The 11,284-nt window shown below is 40.7% G+C and overlaps 1 pseudogene; it reads right to left on the bottom strand.

Moving 5' to 3' along the window:
• Positions 1-366: 366 nt before the first annotated feature.
• Positions 367-902, bottom strand: LOC109392689 (eukaryotic translation initiation factor 1A, X-chromosomal-like; annotated as a pseudogene).
• Between the last annotated feature and the right edge of the window lie 10,382 nt (positions 903-11,284).

Consider the following 11,284-nt stretch of genomic DNA (forward strand, 5'->3'; position numbering starts at 1 on the left):
TCTCGCCAGCTGCCAGCCCTCACAGCAGTCCAGTTCCAGGTTTAGTTGTTGTTCACCATCTTAGCTGTAGAGGGCTCAGCGTCATGGCCCATGTGGGAACCAAATCAGCGGCCCTGCTGCTCAGAGCTCGTGCTCCCAAGCCAACTCTTAACCAACAGAGCAACTTGGCCAGCCCCCTCCTTTTTTTTTTATCCAAGTAAATTTCATTACAGAAAATGAACTAAGTGGATTTAAATCTGACTTAAGATAATTCAGGATCACAAGTTTTTAAAGAAACATAATACTTTAAAACAAACATTGATAATCAATATGCTTAACAAACTTCACTCATGCTAATGATATTTTAGTCTTCTTCATGGATTGTGGCTATGATCCAAATTGTGCACAATCCTCAGAAAAATCACAATGTAAAATGTTGAGTTCAATTAAGGTATCTTCAGTGTCTTCACCATCATCTCTATTGTCAAACTGGATTTTGGCATCATCCTTGGGAACAAATGTAACTTGTCTTTGACTAGCTTTTTCTGGAAGCTCAAAATATATCTTCAGATGTCTAGCCTTATTAGCAATGTAATGAAAACTTACGTAACTTTGCTATCCAGTAGTCTGCAACCCCACAATATAATGTCTGAAGTTCTAATCCAAACCTTTTTTTTTTCCTCTCAATTTCTCCTGATCATCAAAACACATTGCTTCTCATTGTCCATTTCCCAAAATTTACCTTGCTGGGCCAAGTGGTCCAATTTCCTTGAATACTACTTCTCTTATTTCAGATTCGTTCTCATTCTTACCTCTGCACCTATTTTTACTTTCATTCTTTGGCATGACTGCAATGAAAATCTGGGTCTCTATCACCCTTCCTGGTGTGTGGGGCCCAGCAGCCATGGGAGGCTGGGTGTCATATGTGGGAGAACATTCACTGAGGTTTCCTTATTTTCCTTTTTCCCATCTCTGATTCATATGAGGTTGGACAATAAGTTTGTGAACTCATCCTAGAAAAAGTGCTACAACCTCATTGCTGAATATCACTATGGTCATCTTCGAAATACTCCCCTTGGGAAGCTATGCTTCGATGCCAGCACCTAGTCCACCCTTCAAAGCAATTTTGGAACTCTTTTTCTGGAATGGCCATCAGAGCTGTTGTCATACTACCCTTGATGACCGGAATGTGATCAAAATGTCTTCCTTTTAATATTTCCTTTATCTTTGGGTAAAGAAAGAAGTCATTGGGGGGCAGATCAGGTGAGTAGGGAGGGGTTCCAATATAGTTATTTGTTTACTGGCTAAAAGCTCCCCGTAGACAGTGCCATGGGAGCTGGTGCATGTCGTGATGCAAAAGCCATAAATTGTTGGCAAAAAGTTCAGGCTGTATAACTTTTTCACGTGGCCTTTTTAGCACTTCCAAATAGTAAATTTGATTAAGTGTTTGTCCAGTTGGTACAAGTTCATAATGAATAATCCCTCTGATATCAAAAAAAGTTAGCAACATCATTGCAACAAGTTCACAAACTTAGTAATTGTCATACTTTGTGTTTTTTTTTTTTTAAAGATTTTATTGGGGAGTTGGGGGAGGGGAACAGTGCTGGGGAATCGGGGAAAGGGGAACAGACAAGTTGCTGTCATTTTGTTCTTCAGTCTAGTTGTGGAGGATGTTGCTTCACTGGCCCAAGCTGGCATTATCATTGCGCTCTTCCCGGGTGAGGCAGATCAGTTGCTGGTCTCTGGACTGTTGGGAGCCGGCTGCACCTCAGTATCTGATATCGCCTATCACACTGCTATTGTGACAAATCCTGAAGCTCTGGCTGAGAAACAGATACGGCTTTATGTTTTGAAAATTTTAAATTCCCCTTTCGATGCCCCCAGTAGGGTAAAGATCTGACACCCCTTCTTATATTGATTGTTTTATTTTCTTTAAGTGAGTTTTGGACATATTATGATAATTCTATTTTACTGTTAGTTTCTTAGATTCTTAGTGATAGACAAGTTATACACCTTATAATTCTTAAAGATCCTGTTTAGCCAGTAGTGTTTGAAATAGTTGCTAAGTAGTAAACATCCTTTAAGTGCCAAGGCAGGAACTCAGCTCTGGCCATTAGTGGAAGAAATTGATACATAGTTAGGATAAGTTAGTCATTAGTGAAGAACAGATCCGGCTGTACCCTGCAAAAGAAACATCGTGAGGAAGTAAAATTCGGTGAAAAGCAAACTTCTAAAGAAAATGGACCCTGGGAAGGAAGGAACATTGAAACTATGTAGAAAACAATTTCCTAATGGATAAAGGTTTAAACATGGGAAAAAAACTTTGGGAAAAACAGCTCAATGACGTAAATAGTTACCTGCCCAGTTTAAAAAGGACAGGCTGTAAAAATAAAGTGAGACATTAATTCTTGAAAAGCGCTTCTCTGTCTCCGCGTTCTTTCCTCGCCGACTCCGTCTCCACCTAAGGGAACCCCTGGACTTGTGGGAGCCGGTCTCCCGCACTGGACGGTCGCTCACTGCGGCTGCTGGCCGCTCACGCTGGCTGCTGGCTACACACAGTAGCTTATGACAGCCCACTGCAGCAGGGGCTGCAGCCTACGCTGTTGCCGGTGACCCACAGCAGCCCAGCTCCAGGTCGAGCTGTTGTTCAGCATCTTAGCTGTAGAGGGCAGTGTCACTGGCCCTCATATGTGGGATCCGAACCGGTGCTCTCTGGCATCCCAAGCTACTTCTTAACCAATGCGCCACTCGGCTGGCCCACTTTGTGTGTTGTTTAATATACCCAGTCTATGGTATTTTTGTCGTAGCTGCCAAACTAACATATCACTTCTCAACTAGGTTCTGACTTTTGGACTTCCATGTTCATCTTGTTATTGTCCAATTTTAGCAAGAATCCTGCCTAGTTAGTTCAGCCAGAACCCCCCATCCTCAATATCTGATCAGGGTCCTTATCTGTCATCATCCCCCAGATGACGTCTGATCACTCTTACTTGCCTTTTTGCAAGAATTCTGTCAGGCCAATTTAGCTAGAATTCCCCCTTACTGCTGATGTTTTTTCTTAAGAGTTTTCCATTCACTGACACCCCCCACTTCTGCCCTGCTCCTTGGCTATAAATTTCCATTTTCCCTTTTTGCATTTGAAGTTGAGCCCAATCTCTCTCTTCTACTGTAAAACCCCATTACATGGTCCTTACACCTATAGAAATAGTCCTGAATAGTCTGCTTTACTATTCTATAATTAATGTTGTGAATATTTTTTTAAACACAATTTTGAATTTTATAGTAATTTTTCAGAGAAGACTTTACCTTCGTAATGATTTCTTTATCTTCATAATTGGAAATACCAGCATTTTGCCTTCTATCTTTTGCTCAGTTGATAGAGCCTAATTTGGGGGTGGGAGTAGGGGATTAAGAAAGAAAAAGAATTACTTTATTTTTATTTTAAAAATCTTATTTGGGAATTGAGGGAGAGAACAGTGTTGGGGAATCAGGGAAGGGGAACAGACAAGTTGCTGTCCTTTTGTTCTTCAGTCTAGTTGTGCAGGACATCGCTTCACTGGCCCATGTCGATATTGTGATCCTTGCGCTCTTCCCGGCTGAGGCAGATCAGTCGCTGGCCACTGGATGGCTGCTGACGGCAGCTCATGGCAGCTCATGCTGGTTGCTGGCTGCTTACGCTGGCTGCTGGCCACTCATGACAGCCCAGCTCCAGGTCGAGCTGTTGTTCACCATCTTAGCTGTAGAGGGAGTAGCATCACTGGCCCATGGGGGATCCGAACTGGCGGCCCTGTTGCTCAGAGCTCACGCTCCCAAGGCAACTCTTAACCAACGAGCCACTTAGCCAGCCCAAGAAAAGGAATTACTTTAATGTTATTTGTCCCATTTTCTCTTGAACATTATATTCTAGTCACCCTTGGGAGCTTAGTGTATCAGGTTCTTTATTTATGGAAGAGTGGGTGATGGATAGCAGAGGGCAGTTGTTGGTTTGTAGACTATGCACAGGGTATAAATACTTTGGGTTCTAGGGACATAAAACCTGTTCTCCATCTACCTACTCCAAACCACTCCTTGTGAAGCATATTTTGAAAACCACTACATGAGTTTGAAAGATGAAGTTGCAGTCAGGATTTTCCTTTGTATTTCAGGGTTGGAGCTTATCGCTTTTGTTTCTAGGAAGAAGATCAAACAGATTTTGCTCATATGTTTTCATAAGGCTGAAAGCACTTTGGGGACAGCCCTGCATGTCTAGCCCTGATCACTCTAAAGAAGTTAGAGGGATGAAATGGCATCTTTGGGTGGGATAAAAGGTGGGAAAGAGGACCTCCTCCTCCAGCGCTGGGTGGGCAAGCAGCTGGCTCTTCAATTCACTGATTTTATACCTTTATCTCTGAGGCATCAACAGTGTCTCCTATATAGAGAGGCACGTGACTGAGGCAGTTGCTATTTCAAGTAGAAGAGATTGAGGGATGGGGTAAAATGCAGTCTGTCTTTGACTGAAATGTTGTTATGAGCACATGACTGTGTTTGTATACCTCTACATGAGAAAAGCCTTCTTTACTTGGCACCAGTGCCAAAACCCATAGGAAAACAGTGGCAGATATACCCATAAAATTAAAAACCTCCAATATAAACAGTAACTTTGGAAAAACATTATTTAAAAACTGGAACTATTACAGATAATGGGGCAGTGTCTTTATTAATAAAGAGGGCTTAAACCCAATGAAAAAATAAAATATCTAATTTTTTAAAGGCAAAGGACATGAAAAGAAAAACCACACACTAGAAATGAGCAATAAAAGTATGAAAATTTGTTTTATATCATTAATAGTAAAAGACACGGAAAAGAAAAATAAGTTATTTTTCACATGTTGTGTTGGCAAATATAAAACCCTCCTCTTCTACCCCACAAACTGAATTCCCACCAAAACTGACTGGGAGCGGTGGATTAGGGCTGTCCCTGCACAGCCATGGTGCTGGGCACACAGGGAGGTCAGGGGGAGCCAGTTTTGATGGCACAGGTCAGGGAGGGGTTCTCTCTGATGTGTGCAGCCTCACGTATCTCATGTTCACTGCATCTCCTAATCGCACCATTTTCTCTTGTGCTTGATTTAATCTTGTGTTGTATGAATTCATCACAGCCTATAGCATACAGTGTTTATAAAGTCTACAGGAGTGGACAGTCATGTCCTAGACTTTCTAATTCACTCACTACTCACTTACTCACCCAGGGCAACTTCCAGTCCTGCAGGCTCCATTCATGGTAAGTGCCCTATACAGGGGCACCATTTTTCATCTTTTAGACCCTATTTTCACTTCACTTTTTCTATGTTTTGATAACAGATACCATCGTGTTACAGCTGCCTGCACTATTCAGTACAGGCACATGCTGTATAGGTTTGTTCCAGCCCAGGAGCAATAGTCTCTACCATGTAGCCTAGGTGTGTAGTAGGCTGTACATCCATGTACATGTAAGTGCCCTCTATGATGTTCGCACAACAATGAAATTGCTTAACAAAACATTGCTCAGAATGCATCCTTATCCTTAAGCAATATGAGTATTTTTTTTACTATATTTTTACTAGTACAGGTGGTCCAGACTTACAATTTTTCGACTTTACAATGGTGTGAAAGCGATACAAATTCGATAGAAAGGGCACTTCAAATTTTGAATTTTGACCTTTTCTGGGCTAGCAATATGTGGTACAATACTTTTTCACGATGCCAGATAGTGGCAGTGAGCTGCAGATCACAGGGGATACAACCGATATTCTATGGTGCACTGTGTTGTCAGCATTTTTGGATGTTGTGTTCTGAGCATGTTTGAAGTAGGATAGGGTAAGCTATGATGTTTGGTAGGTTACGTGTATTATTAATAATTGCATTTTGACTTACAACATTTTCAACTTACAATGGGCTTCTCGGGATGTAACCCATCCTCGTAAGTCAAGGTTCACCTATATCCTCCTCTATGTGTGTTTTAAAATATTTATTCTTTAATGTAACAGAATTTATTTTCATGCATCATGTGAAGTAGAGATTTAACTTTGCTTTTCTTTAATATTGTGTTAAAATAGAGTTTGAAAATGGAAAGAATATACAACTTTTCATCAACTTTGACAGGAGTTGTGTTAATCTTGCTCTCATTAATTTCAAGAGAGCATTGCTATGGATTTGGAAGGAATTTTTTGTTTTTTTTCTTCCTGATTAAAGTGGTCATACTTGTTCATTATAGGACTTTTGGAAACTATGGGCATGTCTGAAGCCTAAAGTCAAAATGGGGAAATTATACTCACCTCTACTCTAGTCTATTCTCGGTCCTGGCTCCACTCCTGTGATCTCTCTCTGTCTCTCTCTCTCTGTCTCTCTCTCTCTGTCTCTCTCTCTCTGTCTCTCTGTCTCTCTCTGTCTCTCTCTCTCTGTCTCTCTCTCTCTGTCTCTCTCTCTCTGTCTCTCTCTCTCTCCCTGGCTCCACTCCTGTGATCTCTCTCTGTCTCTCTCTCTCTCTCTCTCTCTCTCTCTCTCTCTCTCTCTCTCACACACACACTCACACACACACACACTGGCAGTTTTTTATGACCACAATTTCATCTCTTCTTTGTTATCAGGTGAATCGGTAACCACAGGAGCACCTGCTGACCTCAGCTTAAATTCCTGAGAATCCAAATAAACTTAGTTAACAAAAGAATCACGGAGTTCAAAAGAGACCCTAATGGGATTTTCCCCCCCTCATCCTCTTGACCTTGCACAGAAAGGATTGTACCAACAACATTCCAGAAAAACTCTGCTCCAGAGAATTCCAGCATCTCCCTCCAGAAACCTTCACTTGCTATTTCTGCAGACAGAAATTTCTTGCAAACATTCACCCCACCGCTGTCTGATGAAATTTAAGCTCATCCCTTCCTGTCCCTTTCTCAGACAGAAGGCAGCTATTCACCACCTCTCATGGATATTCTTGCACACACTTCCATCCATACTTCAGCTGTATTCAAGGGGTCAGAGGCCCCGTCTCTGCCTAACTGCAGGACAGCAGTGGTGTCCTTGGATTGACAAGTAGCTTTTTCTTTTTACACTTCTCTTTTTCTGTTAAAAGAGTACCGTTTAGTTCAGCATTTACAGCAAAGCAGATGTTGAGGCAGACTACCTAGGTTATATTTTTGGACTTTTCTTGGGCTTCAGTTTTTTTCTCACCAAAAATAAAAACAGTATTATTTCACCAATACCCACGGTCCAATAGGACTATTTTTGGACCCAAGTATAAAGAAAAAAGTGTAGGGGTCTTATGTAGCACTTTGGCTTTTGGATTATTTCTATTATTTTTTATATTTATTTTTTAATTTTTAACTGTGGTAAACACACGCAGTCTGACAATTAAGTTTGCGAACTTGTTGCATTGATGTTGCTAACCCTTTTTGATATCAGAGGTACTATTCATTATGAATTTTTACCAACTGGACAAACAGTTAACCAAGTTTACTATTTGGAAGTGCTGAAAACGCTACATGAAAAAGTTAGACGACCTGAACTTTTTCCAACAATTCATGGCTCTTGTATCATGACAATGCACCAGCTCACACAGCACTGTCTGTGAAGGAGTTTTTAGCCAAAAAATAACTGTATTGGAACACCCTCCCTACTCACCTGATCTGGCCCCCAGTGACTTATTTCTTTACCCAAAGACAAAGGAAATATTGAAAGGTAGACATTTTGACGACATGCAGGACATCAAGGATAATACAATGACAGCTCTGATGGTCATTCCAAAAAGAGTTCCAAAATTGCTTTGAAGGGTGGACTAGGTGCTGGTGTTGGTGCATAACTTCCCAAGAGGAGTACTTCAAAGGTGACCATAGTGATATTCAGCAATGAGGTATGTAGCACTTTTTCTAGGATGAGTTCGTGAACTTAATTGTCAAACCTCGTATACCACACCTTGTTTATCCATTGATAGACACTTGGATTGCTTCCATCTTTTGGCTTTTTGGATTATTTTTGCTATAAGGAATATTTTTGTGATTTGAGGACAATGTGTACTTAAAAGAAAAGTAAATAGAATAGGGATTATGGGTTGCTTCATGGTATTTGTGTATTTATTCTAAGTGGCTATACAGTCTTAGAAGAAAGTTTTTCTTAGTACGTCATGTTAGACTTTACGACCCTCTAATTACTTATACAGTCTCCAGTTCTTCTGTGCCTACTGTCTAACTAAATATGAATCACTGAGCTCATCTGGGACAATTCAGCTGAGAACAGAGCAATGAGTTAGATGGCAGAATCATACCTAGCCATGTATCAGAGGTACTATCTCTTTCTAGTTGAGATTTTATGTAATACTACATGTTTGCAAAGTGTTGTGTGATCACATTAATCAGGCAAGCATCTTAAACGTCTTCTGAGGATTTATATTTTTATCAGTTCAGTGCCCTGCATTTGAAATCTCCAGATCTAACAGGGATAAGGGGGAGGGTGATTCCTGGCCTGGGGGCTAATGGGAGGGGAAGAGAAAAAAGGGGCGAGGAGTTATCTTCTCAACAGCTTTAGTGAAACTGACATATTACCAAACAAAATTGTCTCCAAAACTACAAAAAATGAAAAAGCAGCTTGTAGCCACGTAGCTCTGAGTTCCTAATCTACTCCTCAGCGACATCTAAAGTTCCATAAATAATACATCGCCGCTTCAAAACACTCCTAGGGAGCATCCTTTATCATTGTCAAGGGAGGCAAGTAAAAATCGGGTGCATCAGAAGAATGGCAGCCAGTGTGCCTAGGCGTTCCTCGTCCAACAGCCAAGAAAACTAGCTCCAAGCTTCCAGGAGGGAATTCAACCCCAGCCTTAGAAGTTAGTCACAGACCTCAGACCTTCTTAATATCATGAGTGTTGGTAACCTAGATTTTTCAAGGTGCTTGTCCCCAAGGGATAACTAAAACAAAATTCACAGTAGGGCTCAGTGTCTCATTGCACGCTGGGGAGGTGTTGTATTTCACAAATCAGCTGCCTTGACATCTCGGGCCATTTCATCTTTTCTCTGGCTCATTTTGCCTCCTTGTTCTTAGCTGCAGTGGGTGCCCTGTATTCACATGTTATTATTATAATCCTGCCATCCGAGCTTCTCCTCTAGCTGTGCTTTAGGCACTTAGTCTGAGACTTTGGTTTCCTGTTCACTTGGTTTCCCTTCTTTGTGTAGCCTCATCCTTACTACGACCTGCTTTTCAATCACTGGCTCCTTCCAATGTAAGTAGGGTTGCCAGTCTCCCGAGTGGGCCTGCGCAGGGTTACGAGTGGACTGGGCGCCTGCACTAGCTCTTTCCTATCCTAAGGAGCTAAACAGCAGGAGGCTAAAGCGCAGGGAGCCCAACCACTACTACAGGGCTCTTCTGATGGGAGGCATTCAGAATCACCTGAGGGCCTGTGGAAACAAATAATTGCCAGGCATGACTCGCAGATTTTATGATTGAGCAGGTCTGAGTTGGGCTTAGAGAATTTCCCTGGTGATGCTGGTATAGGGATTACATTTTGAAAATTAATGCTTGAGGGTAAAATATTAATATTGGAAAGAACCACATCTTATACTATTGGCTACTTACACACAAGACACTATTCTAAGTACTTTACTCATTTTGTTTTTACAACCACTTTTTTTCTTCTATTTTCAAATGAGGAAACTAAGTCAGAGAGGTTTACTGTCTTTCTCAAAGTCCCACTGTGAGAAAGTGCTGGTGCTGGGCTATTAACCTTGGTAGTCAGTTTCAGAGTCCATGGGTTTAAATTAACCTCTACAATATCAAGTAATGTATCTGACAGCTTGAAATGAGTATATTTTTCATTTACTTATGTATGAACCTAGAAAAACTCAGAGATGCTCAAGAAAAACAATCATTGGTATTACTATTAATCCAAGTGGTGCATTTCTCATCATTTCAATTCATTTTTATTAATATAATATATCAACCCCCATTGTGGACCAGAAGGATGGAGAATGAAGGAATATCATAAAAATTTTTAATGGAAAAATTTAAAGATGATTCACCTCTCAAAATGAGGAGTATTCTTGCATATTTTATTTCTCTCTATCTCCTGTCCTTTAGAATCAATCCCCTCTTCAATCTTCAGTTGCAGTAGCATTTCTTTCATGTACTTCGATCACCTGTGAAGATGTGGATTATTACTTTTCTTCTCCCCAAAGAAGGGCCCTTTGTGTCTCTCTGTGCCACTGATGCTTTATTCTGGGTTTTTCGTAGAGCTGAAGCTGAAAAAATTATTGATTTGGGAGTTTGCTGCTTAAATGGCTGTAAGTCATGACAAATTAGCTACTCTTGGATCTCCATACCCATGACCATGATAATTTAGAGCAAAGAAAGGTCTGGAACCAATACTACTGTGTTTCATCTAATCTAAGATGCCACTAATTGTAAGAAGGACCATTTTTTAATGTACAGGCATATCTGGTTTTATTGTACTTCATTTTATTGAACTTCATAGATGTTGCATTTTTTGCAAATTGAAGGCAAAACCCTTCACCATCCAAAAAATTATGACTCACTTTATTGTGGTGGTATGGAGCCAAACCTGCAGTATCTCCAAAGTATGCCTGTATCACTAAGAACAAAAAAGAATGCTGTCAATCAAACTCTGACACAGTGTTTCAGCTGAAGTCCTTGTGCAATAATTGGTCACACTAATCTCTCATTACTTTGACAATTCTTTCATCTGTTCTGGGGGATTTGGCAGAATTGTCAAGTTCATTCAGGTGCCATTTCTTGGCATGTGACATGCCAGTGATTCTCAAATTTGACTGGGCACATGACAGTTGGGAGTCTTGTTAAAATGCAGATTCTGATTCCATAGGTCTAGGGTGGGGCTAAAAATCTGCATTTCTAATGAGCCCCTAGATAATGCTGATGCGCTGGTTGCACACAACTCATTGAGCTGCAACGTGACAGGTAACCTTTTACATATGTCTCCTTCGCAAAATGTAACTCCTTTTCATCTACTCATGGATATCTTCCTTTTTTAGGTATTCTAAAACACGTGCTTGTTGCTTTGCAAGAAAGCATAGGGTTTCAGTAATTCCTTCAACAATAAATATTTACTTTGCAAATATCAAATATAAGTCCCACATCTTTGCTACTGGACCTTTCTTTGTACAATAACCTTTTGCTTCAATATTGAGTCATAGTGTAAACATTTTGAAGGCATTTTAAAGGGAATAAAGCCCTTGTTAACATATCCAATAGGACAATGCACACAAGAGAGAAGATAATATGGGCAGCTATGACCACGTTCATGAACGTACAGGCAATGACAAGT

This window comes from Hipposideros armiger, unplaced genomic scaffold, assembly GCF_001890085.2.
Source record: "Hipposideros armiger isolate ML-2016 unplaced genomic scaffold, ASM189008v1 scaffold_344, whole genome shotgun sequence".
NCBI classification, from domain to species: Eukaryota; Metazoa; Chordata; class Mammalia; order Chiroptera; family Hipposideridae; genus Hipposideros; species Hipposideros armiger.